At 35.9% G+C, this 22,160-nt stretch overlaps 1 pseudogene; it reads right to left on the reverse strand.

Annotated features, from left to right (window-relative positions):
* Positions 1 to 770: 770 nt before the first annotated feature.
* LOC130815536 (uncharacterized) lies at positions 771 to 8,546 on the reverse strand (annotated as a pseudogene).
* Between the last annotated feature and the right edge of the window lie 13,614 nt (positions 8,547 to 22,160).

Consider the following 22,160-nt stretch of genomic DNA (forward strand, 5'->3'; position numbering starts at 1 on the left):
CCTAAGTTGATCAAAGTCAAAGTCAAAGTCAAATTGCTGTAATAAAAATGTGATGTACTTGTGTAAACGAAAATTGATTGAATGACCCTGATAGTAAGGTAATGTCGAACCATGGACCGGCATGTAAAATTCCAGCGTCCGTGTTGGCCGGCACGTAAAATGCAGTGTACGACAGGGGGTTAGCTACCTATCTTGTAGAACTCGAGCATAATTGCATTGGAGGGTGACGACTCCCACCACAGTTAGGGTTTAGGACTACGGTTCTCACCTAACCAGACCCTTACATATATCAAGTGTCATATGGTTGTGCTTTTTGATCAACGATAAACCTGATTATTGCTGATGCTATGATGCATGGTACGGTTATGAGTATTAACCAAATGAACTTACTTAAGTGTTAAGATTACAGAATTGTATAAGTGGCAGTAACGTACTTCAGTCGTGATGTCAATTAATTAAAAGTTCGTACTTAAATTATTATTTTGTAAATGTAGCGTATAATTTCCGTATCATGGATGGCAGCATTTTGCAGGATTTAGTTTCAGGTTCCAATCCAGGCCGCAGCAATTACTAATTATCGAGAACTTAGCTGCTTTTTGTACCTTTATTGATGACTTGATGTTGATGTATCTTTTTTTTTTTCATTTCGAGCAAATAATATTTCTTATCAAATATAATATTTTACTTTTATTTTAAACAGTTTCAGTTTTTTACAGTTTGGCATTTTAAGACTTTCGCTATATTTTTGTATTAAACATTAATATTAAATGTTAATTATGTATCGAGATTGTCGCTTCTGTTACGGTAGAAGCTTTCTTTCCACCGTCAGCAGATCTTGCAGGAATCACCTTCAACACGTTGAACCACACAGTCTTTGAAAGTGGCATTTGAAATGATAAGGTCAATATATAACCATTCAGTAAGCTAATTAATTTGAAAAGCTTAGAAATATAGACATCTATTGGTTTACTAACCTACATTGACCAATTATAACATGGTCTCCCTCCTTCACACAGAAGCAAGGTAATATATGTGCAGCGATATTTGAATTCCTCTTCTCATACCTGAATGCCGAAATCAATTTACAATATAAGGATCAAAGCTCAGACTAGAATGTCATATATATGACATGTTATGAATGGTATCACATGTGTGACTTGAGCGCAAAATTGAAGTGCGTATTCATGTGTGTGACTCTTGAGTTGTGGAAACCAAAAGGGTGTAATTATGTGGGAGAGTATTCATGGGAATTATTGGTGTTAATGAAGATTAATGAAGAAGTAGAAAGGATTTGATTTATGTTTGTTCGATCAGAATTCTGACAGAGGAAGCATAATGGTCGCTCGACCTACCCGCTCGACCGAGCGAGCCTTATTGGTAGGTCGAGTGGTCAGACAGAATGATCCAGAATGCATCTGATGCTCGCTTGACCGAGCCGTTCGACCGAGCGAGCTCCCTGTTCTGGTCGAGCGGATCCTCTGATATGCATGGGATGCAGTTTTTCGACCTTTCAAGTTCTTGGAGTTATTTCATATTATTCATTACTCTATATTAATACTATATTCAAGTGAGCTATTGACATTCATGTATCTAGTACTATATATAGAGCTTTCATACTCACACATCAAACACATCAAACACAACCCCTAGCCAAACACATAGCCTTTTGTTTTTATCTCTTACTCAATTGTAATTCTTCATTTGTAAGTGTTGTTTATACATTCTTGATATAATATAAACGGAAACTACACACCTCGGAAGACGTAGCCATCATTGGGTGAACCTCCTTAAATCTTTGTGTCTCTTTTGCTTAGTTTACATTGTCAAACATTGTTTTGTTCATTGTTGTTTGTATCGTTCTTAACATCGTAACGGTTTTGGCAAACATTTTTAATTGGTATCAGAGCCAAGTTGTTTTTTCGGTGTCTTAAGAAGTTGTTATTTGAGAATCATGACTATAATGAAGCTTGACATAGAGAAGTTTGATAGAAATGTAAATTTTGGCTTATGACAAGTCAAAATGAGAGCCATTTTAATCCAAAATGGTGTGCATAAGGCCATTGATGGTGTAGATAAGATGCCGGAAGGTATGACCGCGACAAGGTGGGAAGAGATAGACTCAAAGACGTTATCAGCAATTCAACTATGCCTTTCCAACGAAGTACTAAGAGAGGTTGTTAAAGAAACAGCAACCAAGGGGATATGGGAGAAATTGGAATCATTCTATATGGCCAAGAGTGTTACCAATAGGCTACTTTTGAAAAGTAGACTCTATGATCTACGCTTGGAGGAAGGTAAATCTTTGAAACCTCACTTAGACGAATTTTATTCCATTGTTATGGATTTACAAAATATTGATGTCAAGCTTGATGATGAAGACTTGGCAATTTACCTCTTATGTTCTCTACCCCCTTCTTACAAAAATTTTAGAGAAACTCTACTTTATGGTAGAGATAATTTGAGTAGTGAAGATGTGAAAAATGCCTTGACACAAAGGGATCTCATCGATTCACAATTGTCACAAAAATCACAAAGCAATGCTAGTGATGGGTTGTTTGTGAGAGGGAGGATACAAGAGAAAGGTTCCACTATTGGGAGTGGAAACAAGGGTAAAGGGAGGTTCAAGTCTAGTAGGCCAAATAAAAATAAAACTTGTAACTATTGCAAGCTTAAGGGCACCATCAAGAAAGATTGTTGGAAGTTGAGAAAGAAAAATGAGGAGGCTAGGGAAGGAACTAGTAATGCAAATGCTAGTTATGTGAATGATAGTGATAATGGTGATGTATTAGTTGCCACACATGAATACAAAGATAATGATGAGTGGATTCTTGACTCGGGGTGCACATTCCACATGACACCCAACAAAACTTTCTTCCATACATTTGAAAGTATTGATGGGGGAAATGTTACCATGGGGAACAACACAATATGTAAGGTTGTTGGGATTCGGAGCATTAAAATGAAGATGTTTGATGGAATGGTGAGGACCTTAACCGATGTAAGGTATGTTCCGGGCTTGAAAAAGAATCTTTTATCTTTGGGTACTCTTGACAAGATCGGGTGTAGTTACACTTGTGAAGGTGGAGTTATGAAGGTTGCTAGAGGCTCACATGTTGTGATGAAGGGTAAGTTGAATGGGAGTTTGTATGCTCTTTAAGGTTCAACCATCCTAGGCTCGGCAAATGTTTCCACAAGCACAATGTCCGATCATGACACCAAACTTTGGCATTTGAGACTTGGTCACATGGGAGAAAGAGGTATGTTTGAACTCTCTAAACAAGGTTTATTTGATGGCAAGAAATTTGGGAACCTTGAGTTTTGTAAACATGGTGTTTATGGGAAACACAAGAGAGTTAGTTTCAAACCCGCCGGTCACAACACTAAGGGAATTTTAGACTACATTCATTCCGATTTGTGGGTCCTTCACGAAAGCCCTCCCTTAGTGGTTGCAATTATTTGTTGACCTTTATTGATGATTTCTCTAGAAAAGTTTGGTGTTACTTCATAAAGCAAAAGAATGAAGTTTTTGATGTCTTCTTGGAATGGAAGAAGATGATTGAAAAAAAGACCGGTAGGAGCATCAAGACCTTAAGAACCGATAATGGTCTTGAATTTGTTGATAATAAATTTCTTAAATATTGTTCTAATGAAGGCATTGTCAGACATAGAACTTGTGCAGGGCGTCCTCAAAAAAATGGCGTTGCGGAGAGGATGAATAAAACATTGTTGGAGAGGGCTCGGTGTATGCTAAAACAAGCAAATTTGGGGAAGCAATTTTGGGCCGAAGCGGTGGCTACGACATGTTATTTGATCAATCGCTCACCTCATACCGCTTTGAAATTCAAGTCGCCATAAGAAGTGTGGTACAACACTCCGGTAAATTATTCTAATCTTAGAATCTTTGGTTGTCCTGCTTATATTAATGTAAATGATGGTAAGTTAGAACCTAGGGCTAGAAAATGTATTTTTGTGGGATATGGAGTAGGTGTAAAGGGGTATAGGGTGTGGTGTAATGAATCAAAAAGAATAATTGTTTCTAGAGATGTTGTTTTTGATGAAAATAGCATGCTTGTATCTAGTATAGAAAAGTCCATTAATAATAATGTAAATGATGATGCACAAATGGAGGGTCAACCTCCCAATATTGAAGATGATAAAATTGATGATGATGATCAACAAAGATCTCCATCTTTGTCGACAACTAGACAAAGAAGGAAGATCATGGCTCCAAGGAGGTATATTGAAGAGTGTGATTATGTTGCCTATGCTCTCAACATTGCTAGCAAAGTCGAAGGGTTACATGAACCGAGTACGTACAAGGAGGCTATGGCCTCAAATGACTCAAGCAAGTGGTTGATAGCTGTGAAGCAAGAGATGGAGTCTCTTGCAAAGAATGAAACTTGGAATATTGTTGAATCACCAAAGAAAAAGAAAATTGTTGGGTGCAAGTGGATATTCAAGAGGAAGGAGGGTCCTTCTAGTGACATTCCTCCAATTTACAAAGAAAAAGTAGTTGCAAAGGGATACTCTCAAATTGAGGGTGTTGATTTTCATGAAGTTTTCTCACCGATGGTGAAGCACTCTTCTATAAGGGCATTACTTGCTTTGGTAGCGATGGAGGATTTGGAGTTACATCAATTGGATGTAAAAACGACGTTTCTTCACAGTGAGCTTGAAAAGGAGATCTTTATGAAGCAACCGGAAGGTTTTGAGGTAGCCGGTAAAGAAAATCATGTGTGTTGATTGAAGAGGTCTTTGTATGGGTTGAAGCAATCTCCGAGGCAATGGTACAAGAGGTTTGATTCCTTTATTATTTCACATGATTTTATTAGAAGTTCTTATGATAGTTGTGTCTATCTTAAGAAATTTGAAGATGGTTCTTTGTTATATTTGCTCTTATATGTTGATGACATGCTAGTAGCATGTAGTTCTTTGTTTAAGGTGGAGAACTTGAAACAGTTGCTTTCAAGTGAATTTGACATGAAGGATCTTGGTGAAGCCAAGAATTTTCTTGGGATGGAAATTTTGAGAGATCGGGCTAAGGGTATCCTATACCTTAGTCAAAGGAAGTACATTGAGAAAGTTGTGCAACGTTTCTCTATGGATGATGCTAACTCCTCTTGCTTCTCATTTCAAATTGTCCAAGAAATTGTGTCCACAAACAAAGGCGGAAGAAGAGCAAATGGTAAGAATTCCATATACTAGTGCCGTTGGTAGTGTTATGTATGCCATGGTATGTTTTAGACCCGACATAGCTCATGCGGTGAGTTTGGTGAGTAGATATATGTCGAATTCGGGGAAGGGACATTGGGAGGCACTAAAATGGTTATTGAGGTATTTGAAAGATACTTCTAATGTTTGTCTTATGTATGGGAAGAATTCATGCGAGCTAACCGGGTTTTGTGACTCGGATTATGGTGGTGATCTAGATAATAGAAAGTCCACAAGTGGGTTCGTGTTTACTTTGGGTGGTTCGGCGATAAGTTGGCAATCATCTTTGCAAGATGTGGTTGCTCTCTCAACAACCGAAGCGGAGTACATAGCCGTTTCCGAGTCATTCAAGGAGGCAAAATGGCTTAAAGGTCTTGTTGGTGAAATGTGCAATAAGGTGTGTGAGGTAAGTGTGCATAGTGATAGTCAAAGTGCAATTCACGTGGCTAGGAATCAAAATACATTTCATAAAAGGTCCAAACACATTGATATTAAGTATAATTTCATCCGGGATGAAGTTGAGCACAAAAGGGTGTTATTGAAAAAGATTGACACTACGGAGAATCCGGACGACATGATGACAAAGTCATTACCTACAACCAAGTTTGAATTATGTGTTGACTTGGTTGGTTTAGCTCCTTGCTTGAGATAATGGCTTTTGGGGCATTTGAGGTGTGTATGTTTTCTTTTGTTTATGAAGTGGATTGATGTATGTTTTTGACTTGGGTGAACTCAAGTCAAGGTGGAGATTGTTATGAATGGTATCACATGTGTGACTTGAGTGAAAAATTGAAGTGTGTATTCATGTGTGTGACTCTTGAGTTGTGGAAACCAAAACGGTGTAATTATGTGGGAGAGTATTCATGGGAATTATTGGTGTTAATGAAGATTAATGAAGAAGTAGAAAGGATTTGATTTATGTTTGTTCGATCAGAATTCTGACAGAGGAAGCAGAATGGTTGCTCGACCTACCCGCTTGACCGAGCGAGCCTTATTGGTAGGTCGAGCGGTCAGAAAGAATGATCCAGAATGCATCTGATGCTCGCTCGACCGAGCGAGCTCCCTGTTCCGGTCGAGCGGATCCTCTGATGTGCATGGGATGCTGTTTTTCGACCTTTCAAGTTCTTGGAGTTATTTCATATTATTCATTAATCTATATTAATACTATATTCAAGTGAGATATTGACATTCATGTACCTAGTAGTATATATAGAGCTTTCATACTCACACATCAAACACATCAAACACAACCCCTAAGCCAAACACATAGCCTTTTGTTTTTATCTCTTACTCAATTGTAATTCTTCATTTGTAAGTGTTTTTTATACATTCTTGATATAATACAAACAGAAACTACACACCTCGGAAGAAGTAGCCATCATTGGGTGAACCTCCTTAAATCTTTGTGTCTCCTTTGCTTAGTTTACATTGTCAAACATTGTTTTCTTCACTGTTGTTTGTAGCGTTCTTAACATCGTAACGGTTTTGGCAAACATTTTCATGACAAATGTGCAAGTGGCAACCAACCGTAGATAACTAAATCTTGCCTTTGGTATTTCTTAATGAAGGTAGTTTCGACGAACAATGATGGTTCTCTACATCTTAGCACTGTGACATGTTCCAGCTAAAATACAACCCCTGATTGAGACATTACCAGTGAATGGGCATTTCTTGTCAATATAAGTTCCTGACATCAGATATAAAGCTTGTTACAGTTAGATTGACCGCTTTAAGAAGCAAAAAGAAAAAAAAAGAAAACAGATTAACAAGGACTAGTAAGGAAAATAAGCACACAACAAACATGGATCACCCCCAGTGGCGGACCCAAAAATTTCAAACTGGGGGTACAAAATACGAACGTCATGTCGTTCGGATAATCGAATAAATTTTTTTTAAAAAATAAAAAAATTATAACACATAATAGAATCAATAGTTAAAGTCTTACAATCCAAAATAACAATAAAAGTCTTACAATACTTAAAGTCTTACACTAATACACTTCAAAATTACAAATTCATCCATCGAGTCTTCATACTTTTAAAACGATCAATAATCATTGCATCGAAAAGTTGTAGAAACACTTCCTTCTCAATAAAAGTAACCAATCAATCATTCATAAGTTGATCACCCATACTATTTCTCAACTTACTTTTGACATATGTCATTGCGGAAAACACTCTTTCTACACTTGCCGTAGCAACAGGAAGAATCAACATCAACTTGATTAGCAAATGTATAAGAGGAAATGTCTCATGTCTCTTTGTTTCAAAAAGCATCATGGAAAGAGAATTGATATCTTTCAAATCATGAAATCTTTCATCGTTTAACATAGCATCCAAGAACACATCGAGTTGAAGATCAAGAGCCGTTAAATCATTACATGAAAACTCCTCGGGATATAAAGAAGCAAGTTTAAGTATCTTCTCTTTATCAAAAGATGAAAAGTTACCTTGAGGACTTAGAGAGACCATGCATGTAAGTAACTCCATGTTAATCTCATTAAAACGGTTATCAAGCTCTTGAAGATGCAAATCAATTACTTCTAAAAAGATTCCAACCCGAAAATGATGTAGATTTGTAGCTTGTTGAACAAAACGTCTTCCTCTTCCTTGAGGCACATAATGAGCATCCATAGATGGAACATCAATCTCGTGTTTAGTACAAAATGTAATAACTTTTTTTAAGAGATTATCCCATCCTTCATCTCTCATCTTTTGCAACACATTTTTTGTAGTAGTAACAAGTCTAATGGCATTAACAATATCTTGTTCCTTTCTTTGTAAAGCGATACATAAATCATTAGTGTAGCCAAAGATAATCAACATCAAATGAGCCACAAAAACAAAATCGAATGACTCCAAAAATCCCGAAACAATTTGAGCTTTGAACTTATCGTCCGAAGTGCCATGTTTTCCAATCCACTCAAGTACTTCAATAATTGAAGGAAACAAGTTCGTGATATTTATTAGACACTTGTAATGAGATCCCCAACGTGTATCTCCCGGCCTACTCAAACCACGTTCTTGATTTAAACCTGATCCACTTTTAATTTCCCCCACTTCCAATGCTTGAGCCACTACTTGAGCTTGCTTTTTTCGAATCATGTCTCTTCTCTTACAAGAAGCTCCAACCACATTCAACAAGTTTGCAAGTACTTCAAAAAGCCAACCACAACTATCATTCTTTTTAGCAACCGCAACTAGAGGTAGTTGTAGTTGATGAGCAAAACAATGAATGAAGTAGGCTCTTGGAGTATCATTCATAATCAAAGTCTTAAGGCCATTGATTTCACCTCTGATGTTACTCGCCCCATCATACCCTTGACCTCTTATCATGGATGGACTCTCAATGAATATTCCATAAGCAAGGACAAAATTGCATCTTTAAGAGATAAAGCGGTAGTGTCACCCATATGTACAATGCCTAAAAAGCGTTCCACTACCGATCCACTTTCTCTTTTAACAAACCGCAAAACAAGAGCTAGTTGTTCTTTTTGAGACACATCACTTGATTCATCGGCCAAAATAGAAAAGTAACCATCTCCAACCTCTTCTATTATGTGCTTGGTAGTCTTCTTTGCACAACAATTGATAATGTCTTTTTGAATTTTGGGAGATGTCAATTGACAATTTTTGGGTCCATTTTGGAAAGTATGTTGTTTGACTTCGTCAACCTTCTCCCCTAACCACTTCAAAAGCTCAAGAAAGTTACCCCTACTATTTGACTCCTCACTTTCATCATGTCCCCGGAATGCCAATCCTTGGCCCAAAAGAAATCTCAAACAAGTTAAGAATGCATTCAAACGAATATGATATGAATCCATTTGAGCTTGACTCGCATTATCAAACACAACTTCAATTGATGTCTTTTTTGCATCTCTTAGATTCACATATTTCTCATAAGCAACATTATGAGCACTTTTAACTCCAGGTTTATTCCACCATTAAAACCCTCCATTAACAAATGCATCACCCCCATTGTAAATTTCAACATCCCTCTTGAACAAATAATAAGCAAAGCAAAATGCGGCATCTTTTTCAACACTATATTCAAGCCAATCCCATTTTTTGAACCAATTGACACTAAAACGGCGTAAACCACCTACTTCTTTTTGAGGGAAAACATGTGTTTTTGGTTGGCAAGGTTTTTTTTAAGAATATAAGCTCTCCTAACCGGATTTCTTTCATTTGGGGGATAATCCATTATGTTTTTTCTCAATCCCGGGTCATGAGGAAGAAGTTCAACATCATACACCCAATCATCATCCAATGGTTCATCACAATCATCATCCAATGGTTCATCACAAGCACTTGAACGACCTACTTCCATATTAACATCTTGAGTTGGAGGGGAACTTAAAGGAGAAGGAGGAGAGTCAATGGTTTCGTTAAATGATCCTTGGGATTTCGTTCTTGTAAACAAGAATTCACGAAGATTGGGTTGTTATCCTCGGCTTTTGACTTCTTTGAACTTGAACTACTTGACATTTCCTAATTAAATTAAATACAATAACCTATTCTAAGTGTCAATTCTAAGTGTCTAACAATAATCTAACAATAATTCAATTACTAATTTATTTCAAACTAATAAATAACAAGTAATAACTAAACTTGCAAGTCAGAAATCACAATTCAATTAAATTAACTAATTAACATTTAACAAACAAATAAGAAGCTCCAAGATGGAGCAACAACATCAAATCAAGTATTCAACTAATCAAATATATATTCAAGTAATCAAGTAATAATCAAATTAAGTATCTAAATTTAACCAACAAACAATGAAACAAATCAGTAAATCAACAAATTATAATTAGGGATTTAGGGAATTAGGGTTCATAAATGAAGAAATTATAATTAGGGTTCATAAACGTACGGCGTGACGGCGGTGGCACTGGGGAGGCAGGGAGCGGGGAGCGCCGGAGGTACGACGTCGACGTGGGTTGACAGCAGGGCGGCGAGCCGGCGAGGGAGCAGTCTTCGCGTGCTGTGTTTCCCGTGTTTTTTCTGTTCTCTTTCTTTCTTTCTGTTCTCTTTCTTTCTTTTCTGTTCTCTTTCCCGTGTTTTGGGTTTTAATTTTTTTTTCCTCTTTTTTATTTTTCAAACTGGGGGTACAACCGTACCCCCTTGTCAATCAATTGGGTCCGCCCCTGATCACCCCTTTAACCACTAGAGGTGTTTGTTACAGAAATTTCATATACATGGAATCAGAATAGCAACTATGTTTCTTTACGATATCCATTTCTTAAGAGTAACCAAATATCTCCCTTTCTTACTGGTTATCTACAAACAACAACCAAATGATGGAAACAAAAAAGTATCACCTATGTTCTGTTACCACCTTTTTTGCACTTGTCATTAGACTCACCACTACACCTCCTCTACGTCATCTTTGAACAATATCAAACAAGAGAGAAAACCATCGTCACACCTTTCCCTCATCTTGAACAATTTCATTAAAAATAGAAAACCAATATCATTACGTTGATCAATTTCAGAGGAGAGATAACCATTCTCACATTTCCCAATCATCATCTTGATCAACTTCAGAAAGAGAACCTTGAAGATCATAAAATGTTAAGACTATACAAAGATAAGAGAAATAACCACATAAAGCAACCGAATAGGCCTTTATCCCTCTGCTTAGTGTTGGGTATTGACCATGTATGGTTAATATGACTCCAACTATGATGTTGAGGAAGATAGTGAATGTAAACTTGGTTTACAATAGCTTGCCAAAGAGACCATTGTGGGGAAATTATGAATAGATTGAAATGGAAGAGAGCTCTGGATAATGTTTTGGAAAAATCAAATATAGTGCAGGATTAAGTTTTGATTTGAGCTTAATAAGAACAATCCCAAACAACTTCAATAAAGTAATGGACTGTGTCAAATATCATTCATTCCTACCCTTAACGAACACCAATTAGTTTGTGATTATGGGCCCGTACAAGATATACCCTAAGATTGGACAGTAGAGGGAAAAAAAAGAAGGTTACAATGATGCAGATATCAATTTACATTCTAACAATTTATTCACTAGAATCTTAGCTTAAATAACCTTATACACATCTATTTAGAATGCATGACTGAAAATGTTTGCCAAGATCGTTACGTTGTTAAGAACAATACAAACAACAATGAACAAAACAATGTTTGATAATGTAAACTAAGCAAAAGAAACACAAAGAATAGGTCGAGCGACCATTCTGCTTCCTCTGTCAGAATTCTGATCGAGCTATCAAAAACAAGTCCTTTCTACTTCTTCATTAATCTTCATTAACACTAATAATTCCCATGAATACTCTCCACATAATTACACCATTTTGGATTCCACAACTCAAGAGTCACACACATGAATACACACTTCAATTGTGCACTCAAGTCACACATGTGATACCATTCATAACAATCTCCACCTTGACTTGAGTTCACCGAAGTCAAAACGTTCATCAATCCACTTCATAAACAAAAGAAAAACTTACACACCTCAAATGCCCAAAAAGGCATTATCTCAAGCAAGGAGCTAAATCAACCAAGTCAACACATAATTCAAACTTGGTTGTAGGTAATGACTTAGATAATTAAAGCTTGAACTTACAGCAAAATAATAAAAGAGACAAACGAATTTTTACGTGGAAACCTTCTGGGCTTAAACAGAAGGAAAAACCACGACCCCTCGGGATTTCTAAATACTCCACTATGTTTAAGGCAATTAGTTACAATTACAATAAACACCTTACTTCACTCGAAACGAATCAACTAGGCCAACTCTTCTCTCTCAAATTGCTTTACTCAAAGCAACAAACTTAGCTTCACTAAAAGCAAAACTCCTCAATAACTTCACTCAAAGCTATCTAATTCCCCCTTAGACTCACCCGAGTCTAATTACAAATATCACTCAAAAACCCTTACAAAAAGGATAAAAATTCTCTAAAAATAAAATCAATGAGTTGCTCAAGAAAATATTATGAGTTAATTGGCAAATTTCAAAACAAAATATTTCTTGTTGATTTCGAAAAATAATCACATGAAAATAACAAAGTTCATGCGTTTGACACTTAAGAACAACCGAATCCACTTGCTATTTATAAAAAATAAAACTCTAAGAAAATGGAATAATCCAATCCATTATTCCTTATCAAAAAGATCATGGGAGTAATGTGGATTAATCACACAGACGGTTATTTCCACAAGACTTGATTAAATCAAGCATACGGTTAAAACAACAATAACCGCTGTTCCCATTTACTAATAATAGGTTCTGTTCCCTTTAAGCAGCAGTTCCTTCAACAGCAGTTTCTGTTCCAGTAATAACTGCTGAAACTTTAGGCTATTTATAGAAACGGTTAGACTTAATAGGATTGGTTACATGCTAACTAATTATAGAAATGATAAACTTTTTTCTAATATTAAGACCGGTTAAAAAAACAGTAATAATAACAAAGACTTTTTCAACAACAGCTATTCCTATATTTAGCAAATCCAATATTTACTAAATATAGATCCTAAAATAATGCTTAAAAACGAAAAAATCATTTTGGAAAATCTTTTGCCAATTAACTTTAATAAATTATAATTGCAACACATTAACTTTATTTTCTACATCAACTAAAAAATAATAATTAAATAGTAATCAGAATTTTTAGCAAACGTAGGCTGACTTCAGTTGGGAACAATGCGCTGTCTCTGAATTCCAGTTTAGCTAGAACATCTAACTTGGGAACAGTAGACTTCCTGTCTCCATTTTACATCCCAAGTGATATACTCTTCTAACATCTCTTGAATCTTTTTGACACGTACATTTCCATGAACCAGAGCCATAGGTACTATCAACAATCATAATTACGACCGGATATCGACCTGCACATAATCTCTTAAAACATATTTGTTTAAATACAGTGTAGTCATCATCAAAACTCAAGAGGTCCAACAAATTCCCCCTTTTTGATGATGACAAACTTTTTAAACAAACTTAAACCAATGTAGAGTAAAACCAATATTGAAGAGCATGTTAGAGATTAAAACAACTCTTCTTAACTTAGTAAATATAATTTACCAAGCATATCATGAATCAAATTACTCTAAAAATAAAAATAAACATAACAAAACTCATACAATTTCAGCATAGAACATAAGCAGTGGTTCCAGTATAATTTGGAGCAAACAAACAGAGCTCAAAAGTCAAAACTTGAAAACAAATTAGTTCATCATAACAAAATGATCTAAACAAGCAATACAGTTCATCGTGATCATAAGCATCAGAGCATCAAGCATTACAAAAGGACTTTGACAATCAGAGCAAACAAACAACAACAGCAAGCAATAAACAATCATCAGCAGCACACAGCCAAACAGCCTTAGATCATGAATAATAACCTTAATCCTAATGTCCAACATAATAGATGTAGATATAAACTAAGCATACTCAAGCATTCTTTAAGTTTGTACCAAATATTCCCCCTTTTGACATCATTCAAAAAGAATTGGAGCAATCAAACCACAACACTAACTACATAGTCAAAGAGAGAATAAGGATGCAAAAACTAAAAAGCAATACCAATGAATGCAAACATTATCAGCAATGATTAATTTTCACAAGCTATTAGTAGCACAAAAGAAATGTAGTGCAACAAAATATGAATTATAGTACCCCAGCTGGTACAGGGAAAAACAAAAAGGATTGTTTGATAAAAGAGATGGTTGCAACAAATGAAAAGATATTAAAAAGTATCAGGAAGAATTAAGATGCAGGAGCTTCATCATCCACATATTCTGTCTCCACCTCTACTGTGTCGAGTTTGGCCCTCAAACGTGCTTCCATTTGGTCCATTTGAGCAGATAGTGAGGCTATAGAGACATGAATTTCATCTTTAAAAACAAGGAAGCTGGACTGCAATTCGTTAAGTTTCAGGAGAATGGAGGATAGATGCGCTGTTGGAACTGTAGTGTCACCTAAACCTTGATTTGGTGATGTGTGTACTAGTGGTGGTGATGATGGTGGTATAGGTGACTGTGGTGGTGAAGAAAAGTTATGGGATGAAGGTGTGGTCGGTTTAGGTGAGGAAGGATGACTTGGTTCAGCTGTTGTGTATGAGGTTGATTCATCGTCAAGAATAACAACAGGTTTTTTGCCTTTGGAAGCTAGCCTTCGACTCTTCCTAGGGGTTGAACCAGAATGTTGCTTGTTAGGAAAAGAACCCTCCTCATTTTCTTCCTTTTCTTCTTCCACAGCTTCCTTCACATTTTGCTTTTCAGCTTCCCCTTTACATGAACTTTCCTCCTGTTCCTTAATAGAATGCCCTTCTGCCTTCTCAGTGGTAGAGGGAACAGGCTTCTGTTCCTCCTTATTATTTAATTCCTCCTCCTCAACTTTTTCTTCATTTTCTCCTTCATTAGTGCCCTCCTTGTTGTCAGAAATCACATCAAATTGTTCACAAATATTCTCAAGAGTCCCATTTTTATTTAGTTTAAGATGCAAGTTATTTAGACACTTAACACCTATTTTGTTATTTGGACCCATGGGAAAATTTTGACCTTCAAGAGGAACACCTAGCTTCCTAAAGATCCATGTCAACAAAACACCATATCCTATCACATATCTTTTTGAAATACAGTCACTCAAATGAGAAATCATCAATGAGGGAAAGTTAATTTTGATGTTATTAGCCATACAGTATATCAATGTAGCATCTCTTAGACTAACCTCACTGCGTTTGGATGTGCGAGGCAAAATGAATCTTCGTGCTATATTATATAACAGTTTGTGCGTAGGAGACAGTACATTGTGGCTAACCTTTCCCCTTTTTTCATTTATCCCCAAAAACTTCCAGACAAGCTTCTCATCAATCCCAGAAAAAACGATTTTTGACCCAACAAAATATACATCAAATCCAGTGGAAGGTACACCTAACCATTCTCCTAACATCAGACTATTAAATTTAATTTTGATCCCCTTAACAACACTTGTACAAACGCCATTGTCAATAGAAAAGTTTGAAACAAACTCACGCATCAATTCCGGGTACATTGGATTACAGTAGTGTTCTGCCATCAAAGATTCCCAAAATTGATATTGTAAGATTGCGTGTAATTGAGGAAAAAAATTGGATTCATACCATTGCTTGTCAAGTCCAAAACCAATAATCATTTCTTTAGATAATTCTTCAGCGCTGACTGGAACAGCAATTTTTTCCCTTTTTGACGAAGTTGAGGATGATTTCTTCATTGTAGAGTCTTTCTTTCCCTTTTTGTTTGCATGCATTCCAGAGGCAACCGGGGTTCCCTGCTATTCCCTTGAAGAAGACTCAGGTGCAGTAATTAGAGGTGTTGGGTGAATGATTTTTAAAGGTTTGGGTTGTTTCATCTTTGGTGTACGGCTCTTAGTTCTCATAGTTATTTGATGAGTTTGTGGAGTGAAATTTTGCAGAAAATTTGGGAAGATGAAGATGAATTGGGATTCAGAGATGATTGCGATTGAGAATGAAGGGTTTAGGGCTTAACGTGTGAGAGTGTATATAATGAATGTGAGGGGACGTGTGTTTAGGTGTTTCATGTTCCTTATTTAATTTATGCGTATGGACACCAAGTGTGAAATGGAAACAGACGGATATAGTGAAGAATTATGATGATTTAACTTCCGCTATTTTAATGGAAATTGCTGGATAAATATATGTAAATATTTTGAATGAAATTAAAATAAAATAAATGAAAATTTTATGCTACTACAGTCTGATCAAATTAAACATGCAATCATAAGAGCATTCACAGTATATGCTTTCAAATAGTGCGTACCTGATCCTTTCGATAATCGATTTTTCAATCAAGATTTTTGTGGTTGATCGACCTTTCCAATTTTCATTTTGTCTTTAAAGATCATATATGTCACTCACTTCAATGCAGCTTGATCATGCCAAGTTCTAATCTCATTTTTTCATGTTGTTCCCTTGGAAGTGGTTTAGTCATGATATCAGCTATTTGCTCGTTAGTGTTTACATGCTTTACAATAATATTTTTATTTTCAACATTATCCTTAAGAAAATGATGCCTAATGTGGATGTGTTTTACTCATGAATGATGCACTGGATCTTTTGATATGCATATGGCACTGGTATTATCACAATAAATAGGAACACATTCAAACTTAATACCAAAATCTCTTAGCTGCTGTTTTATCCAAAGCATTTGGGAACAGCAAGCTGCTGCTGCTATGTATTCAGCTTCGGCAGTGGATAATGCAATAGTGTTTTGTTTATTTGAACACCATGACACTAAACATGAGCCAAGAAATTGTACCATACCTGACGTACTTTTTCTATTTACAAGATCTCCTGCATAATCTGCATCACTAAAACCTTTCAAATCATAGACATCACTTTTAGGGTAAAATAGGGACAAGTTGTCTGTTCCTTTCAGATATCTTAAAATTCGTTTAACTGCAGTGAGATGTGATTCTTTAGGATTGGATTGAAATCTAGCACATAAACCAACACTAAAAGCAATATCGAGTCTACTTGTAGTTAAATACAATAAAGAGCCAATCATGCCTCTATACATAGTTTGATCAATTTTTGTTCCATTTGGGTCTTCATCTAATCTAACATTTATAGCCATAGGTGTATTGTTGGTTTTAGCATTATTCAAGCCATATTTCTTGAGAAGTTCTTTTATATATTTTTTTTGGTGAATAAAGATACCATTAGCTGTTTGTTTAATTTGTAACCCAAGGATGAAGTTTAATTCTCCCATCATGCTCATTTCAAATTCGTTGCTCATTAGGTTAGCAAATCCTTTACACAACAGTTCATTGGTGGCTCCAAAAATAATATCATCAACATATATTTGAACAACTAAAATATCTGAACCTCTATTCTTAAAGAATAAGGTTTTGTCAATTTTGCCTCTTACAAAGTCATTTTGAATCAAAAACTTTGATAGTCTTTCATACCATTGCCTAGGAGCTTGTTTCAAGCCATAAAGAGCTTTATCAAGCTTGTAGACATGATCAAGACAAGAGGTATTTTCAAAGCCTGGGGGTTGTTCAACAAAAACTTCTTCATCAAGAAAACCATTTAAGAAAGCACATTTCACATCCATTTGATATAATTTAAAGTTCATGAATGCAGCAAAAGAAATTAAGATTCTTATAGCCTCTAACCTTGCTACCAGAGCAAATTTCTCGGTATAATCAATACCTTCTTGTTGATTGTATCCTTTGACCACGAGCCTTGCTTTGTTTCTTACAATTATTCCATGCTCATCTAATTTATTCCGAAATACCCATTTCAAACCAATTACCTTTTTGTGTTTTGGTTTGGGTTCCAAGTGCTATACTTTATTTCTTTCAAATTCATTTAATTCCTCTTACATGGTCACGATCCATTCGGAATCCTTTAGAGCTTCTTCATGATTCTTGGGCTCAAGTGATGATAGGAACACAAAGTGTGCACAAAAGTTTCTCATTTGAGATCTAGTTTGTGTTCCTTTATTCAAATCACTTATAATCAAATCAAGAGGATGATAACTTTGATATTTCCAAGGTTTGGGCACAAATTCTCTTGTATGAACAGTAGTATATTCTGGTTCATCAGCTTGGTCGTCATTCTGTTCAGCTACTGGATTAGCTTGCTCTTCTGTGGGAACAACTGGATTGGGAACAGTCTGTTGGTTCTGAAGTACTGGCTGTTCCTGATCAAGATCGTTCCTTTCTACCTCTTCTAGGATCAGCTGTTCACCTGCTGTTCCTTGATCTTGCATTTTCATTTCTTCTTCATCATTCTCTAGATTTGCAAGACCTATCTTAAAATTATTTGTATCCTGTTCACTTGACAAAAAGTTAGTTTCATCGAAGATTATGTGAATATATTCTTCCACGTTCATTGTTCTTTTGTTATATACTCTGTAAGCCTTACTATGTGATCAGTAGCCAAGAAATACTGCTTCATCACTTCTTTCATCAAACTTCCCTATATTTCGTTTTCCATTCACATGAACAAAACATTTGCATCCAAACACACGAAAATAGGAAATATTTGGTTTAACACCTTTAAGCAATGCATAGGGTGTCTTTGAAGTGATTGGTCTTATTAATACACGATTCGTAATATAGCATGCAGTATTAACAGCTTCATCCCAAAAATTTCTAAGTAGACCACTAGCAATTAACATGGTTCTAGCCATTGCCTCTAAAGTCTTATTTTTCCTTTCTACTACACCATTTTGTTGTGGTGTTCGTGGTGCCGAAAAATTATGAATTAATCCATGCTCATTGCAATAATTCTTGAAACTTGAATTTTCGAATTCTCTACCATGATCTGACCTTATGTGAATAATTTGATTATTGGTAGATTTTTGTATTTTGTTAGCGAAAGAAAGAAACTCATTAAAAGCTTCATCTTTACTAACTAAAAATGAAATCCAAGTAAATTTACTGTAATCATCAACAATAACAAACACATATCTTTTGCCACTACGGCTTTGTGTTCTCATAGATCCACATAGATCCATATGTAATAATTCAAGTGGTTGAGTGGTGGTCACAATATTCTTTGATTTAAAAGGTGACCTCACTTGTTTTCCTTTGGCACAAGGATCACAAATTTCATCCATAAGGAATTTTATAGCTGGTAATCCTCTAACTAGGTCTTTTGATCTTAATGTATTAATCAATGTATAACTGGCATGACCTAGACGCTTATGGCAAAGAAGTAGGTCGTCTTCTATAACGCTTAGACACGTTAGACTGGTTTTGGGAACAGTGTCCAGGTTCACTACATAAGTTTTCCCTTTTCTGATTCCCTCAAGAACGATGTCTCTTGTGTCATTTCTAGAAATAATGCACTTTTCAGAAGTAAAGTTCACAGAGTTACCTTTATCGCAAAATTGAGAAATGCTAAGTTATGTTTTAAATTCTCGACTAAAAACACATTATCGATAGCATGGGAACATGACCTTCCAACTTTTCCTTTGGCGATTATCTCACCCTTCATATTGTCACCGAAGATTACTGTTCCCCCATCATAGGCTTCAAGTGAGAGAAATTTAGATTTGTCATCTGTCATGTGCTTGGAACACCCACTGTCGAGATACCATGAGCTATTCCCCCTCACTTGGACCTGAAAGAAACTAATGGTTAGTTATAGGAACCCAGACTTTCTTGGGTTGCTTGTCGATTTTGCATGAATCATTTTTCTTAATCAGAATGTTATCGACATAATTTCTGTTCGAGATAGTGTATTGTTCCCTTTTGGTGCACTAGTCCTTCAGATGGCCAGTTCCTCCACAGAAGGAACAGATTTTATCTCTAGGGAGATCAACGTAAGCCTTTTTCTTCTTGTTATTCTTAAAATAATTTAGGCCTTGTGAATTTTTACTTTTGGCATCTTGAATCCATTTGGGAGTAATTTTTATTTTCCCTTTTTCTCTTGAATTTAAATCAAGTTTGTCATCATTGTTACGGTTGGATTCTTGATTTAATTTTAAATTTTAAAAATCATAGCACAAATCTTTAGTAGATGCATCATTCAATTCTTCATTTAAGCCTAATAATTTGTATTGTGATAACTCAATATTAAGAAAACATTTTCCTTTTTAATTCTCTCCATATTTTCCTTTAGAATTATGTTTTGGTCCAACAAACCGAAAAATCTGTTTTGGACATCGGATCTAAAGGTGGATAAAATCTGTTTTGGTCCATATTCTCTCCATATAGGAGACATTGTCTTTGCTTAACTTGAGCTCCTTTTCTAATTGGAGACACTTCTCATTGCAATTTTCTAATGTATTCTTTGTCTCATTTAGCAACTCAATTAATTTATTTTTACTTAGCTTAGATAGATGGATAAAAAATGGATTAGAGATATGTACCTGCTTTCTTATGGGTTTCTTCTCCTTGCTTTCATGCGTAGCCATGAGACATAGGTTTGTTGTCTCTTCTTCTTCGGGAACAACAGTTTCATCATCACTTTCAGTCTCTGTCCATGCAGCGATCATGGCCTTGCGAAAGTCACTCTTGTTAAAGTTTTCTTTAATCAACGGTCTTCTTGAATCCCTTGTCTTTCCCTTGCCCTTTTCATTCTTCCACATTAGGCAATCCTTGATGAAGTGTTCGGTACTTCCACATTTGTGGCATTCAAGATTGGTTTTTGTTCTTCTTTCTTTGTTGTTTCTTTGATTTGTATACCTGCTGTTCCTGAAGAACTTCTTGAATTTTCGTACCAGTAAGGCAGCTTCTTCCTCATCGCATTCTGCCTCGTCCTGTTCCTTAACTGCCAGGGCCAGTCCCTTGTTCCTAGAACTGTCGGCTTTTCCCAAATGTAATTCATGCGTCATTAGGGAACCAGCCAGCTCCTCTAGATTAAACTTTGTAAAATCTTTGGACTCTTGTATAGCAGTAACCTTGGCCCTCTAGCGCTCATCTTGAGGAAGGCTCCTAAGGATCTTCCTTACTTGTTCATCGGTGGAAATAATTATTCCAAGAGAGACAAGTTCGTTTGTTATGTTGGTGAACCTTGTGAACATCTCTTGGATGCTTTCCCTTGGTTCCATAACAAATCTTTCATATTTAGACATCAACAAATCAATTTTGGAACGTTTGACTTCACTTGTTCGCTCATGGGTAACAGCTAGCAGGTCCCAAATCTGCTTGGCAGATTTGCACCCCATTATACGATTGTGTTCATTTGGTCCAAGACCACAGTGAAGCAATTTTATTGCAAGAGCGTTTAATTCCATTTTTTGAAAATCTTCTTTTTCATATTCGGTTATTGGTTCGGAAACTACTTCATTGTTGGAGTTAGTAATGGTTACCTCAAAATCTCCAATTTCGATGACGCTCCAAACTTGATAATTTTCTGCCTTGATGAAGATCTCCATCCTATTCTTCCAGTATGTACAGAATTTTCCATCAAACATGGGCGGTCTTTGAGTAGAATACCCTTCTTTCATTCGCTCGTTCATAAATGACATTTTTGGGAACACCAGGATTCTGCCCTCAGGGTTTCCAAATCTAGTGGGAACAGGGCTCTGATACCAATTGTAGACTCAATTAGGAACGGGAACAACAACAAGAGGGGGGGTGAATTGTTGTTGTTACTAATTCAAGCGTTCTTGCCCTGTTTTTGCGGAATTGAATTAAGATAAATAAAGTTTGAACTTAGAGCAAAATAATAAAAGAGACAAACGAATTTTTACGTGGAAACCTTCTGGGCTTAAATAGAAGGAAAAACCACGACCCCTCAGGATTTCTAAATACTCCACTATGTTTAAGGCAATTAGTTACAATTACACTAAACACCTTACTTCACTCGAAGCGAATCAACTAGGCCAACTCTTCTCTCTCAAATTGCTTTACTCAAAGCAACAAACTTAGCTTCACTAAAAGCTAAACTCCTCAATAACTTCACTCAAAGCTATATAATTCCCCCTTACACTCACCCGAGTCTAATTACAAATATCACTCAAAAACCCTTATAAAAAGGATAAAAATTCTCTAAAAATAAAATCAATGAGTTGCTCAAGAAAATATTATGAGATGATTGGCAAATTTCAAAACAAAATATTTCTTGTTGATTTCCAAAAATAATCACATGAAAATAACAATGTTCATGCGTTTGACACTTAGGAACAGCCGAATCCACTTGCTATTTATAAAAAATAAAATCTCTAAGAAAATGGAATAATCCAATCCATTATTCCTTATCAAAAACATCATGGAAGTAATGTAGTAATCACACAGACGGTTATTTCCACAAGACTTGATTAAATCAAGCATACGGTTAAAACAACAATAACCGCTGTTCCCATTTACTATTAATAGGTTCTGTTCCCTTTAAGCAGCAGTTCCTTCAACAGCAGTTCCTGTTCCAGTAATAACTGCTGGAACTTTAGGCTATTTATAGAAACGGTTAGACTTAATAGGATTGGTTACATGCTAACTAATTATAGAAATGA

This window comes from Amaranthus tricolor, chromosome 6 (assembly GCF_026212465.1).
Source record: "Amaranthus tricolor cultivar Red isolate AtriRed21 chromosome 6, ASM2621246v1, whole genome shotgun sequence".
Classification (NCBI taxonomy): Eukaryota; Viridiplantae; Streptophyta; class Magnoliopsida; order Caryophyllales; family Amaranthaceae; genus Amaranthus; species Amaranthus tricolor.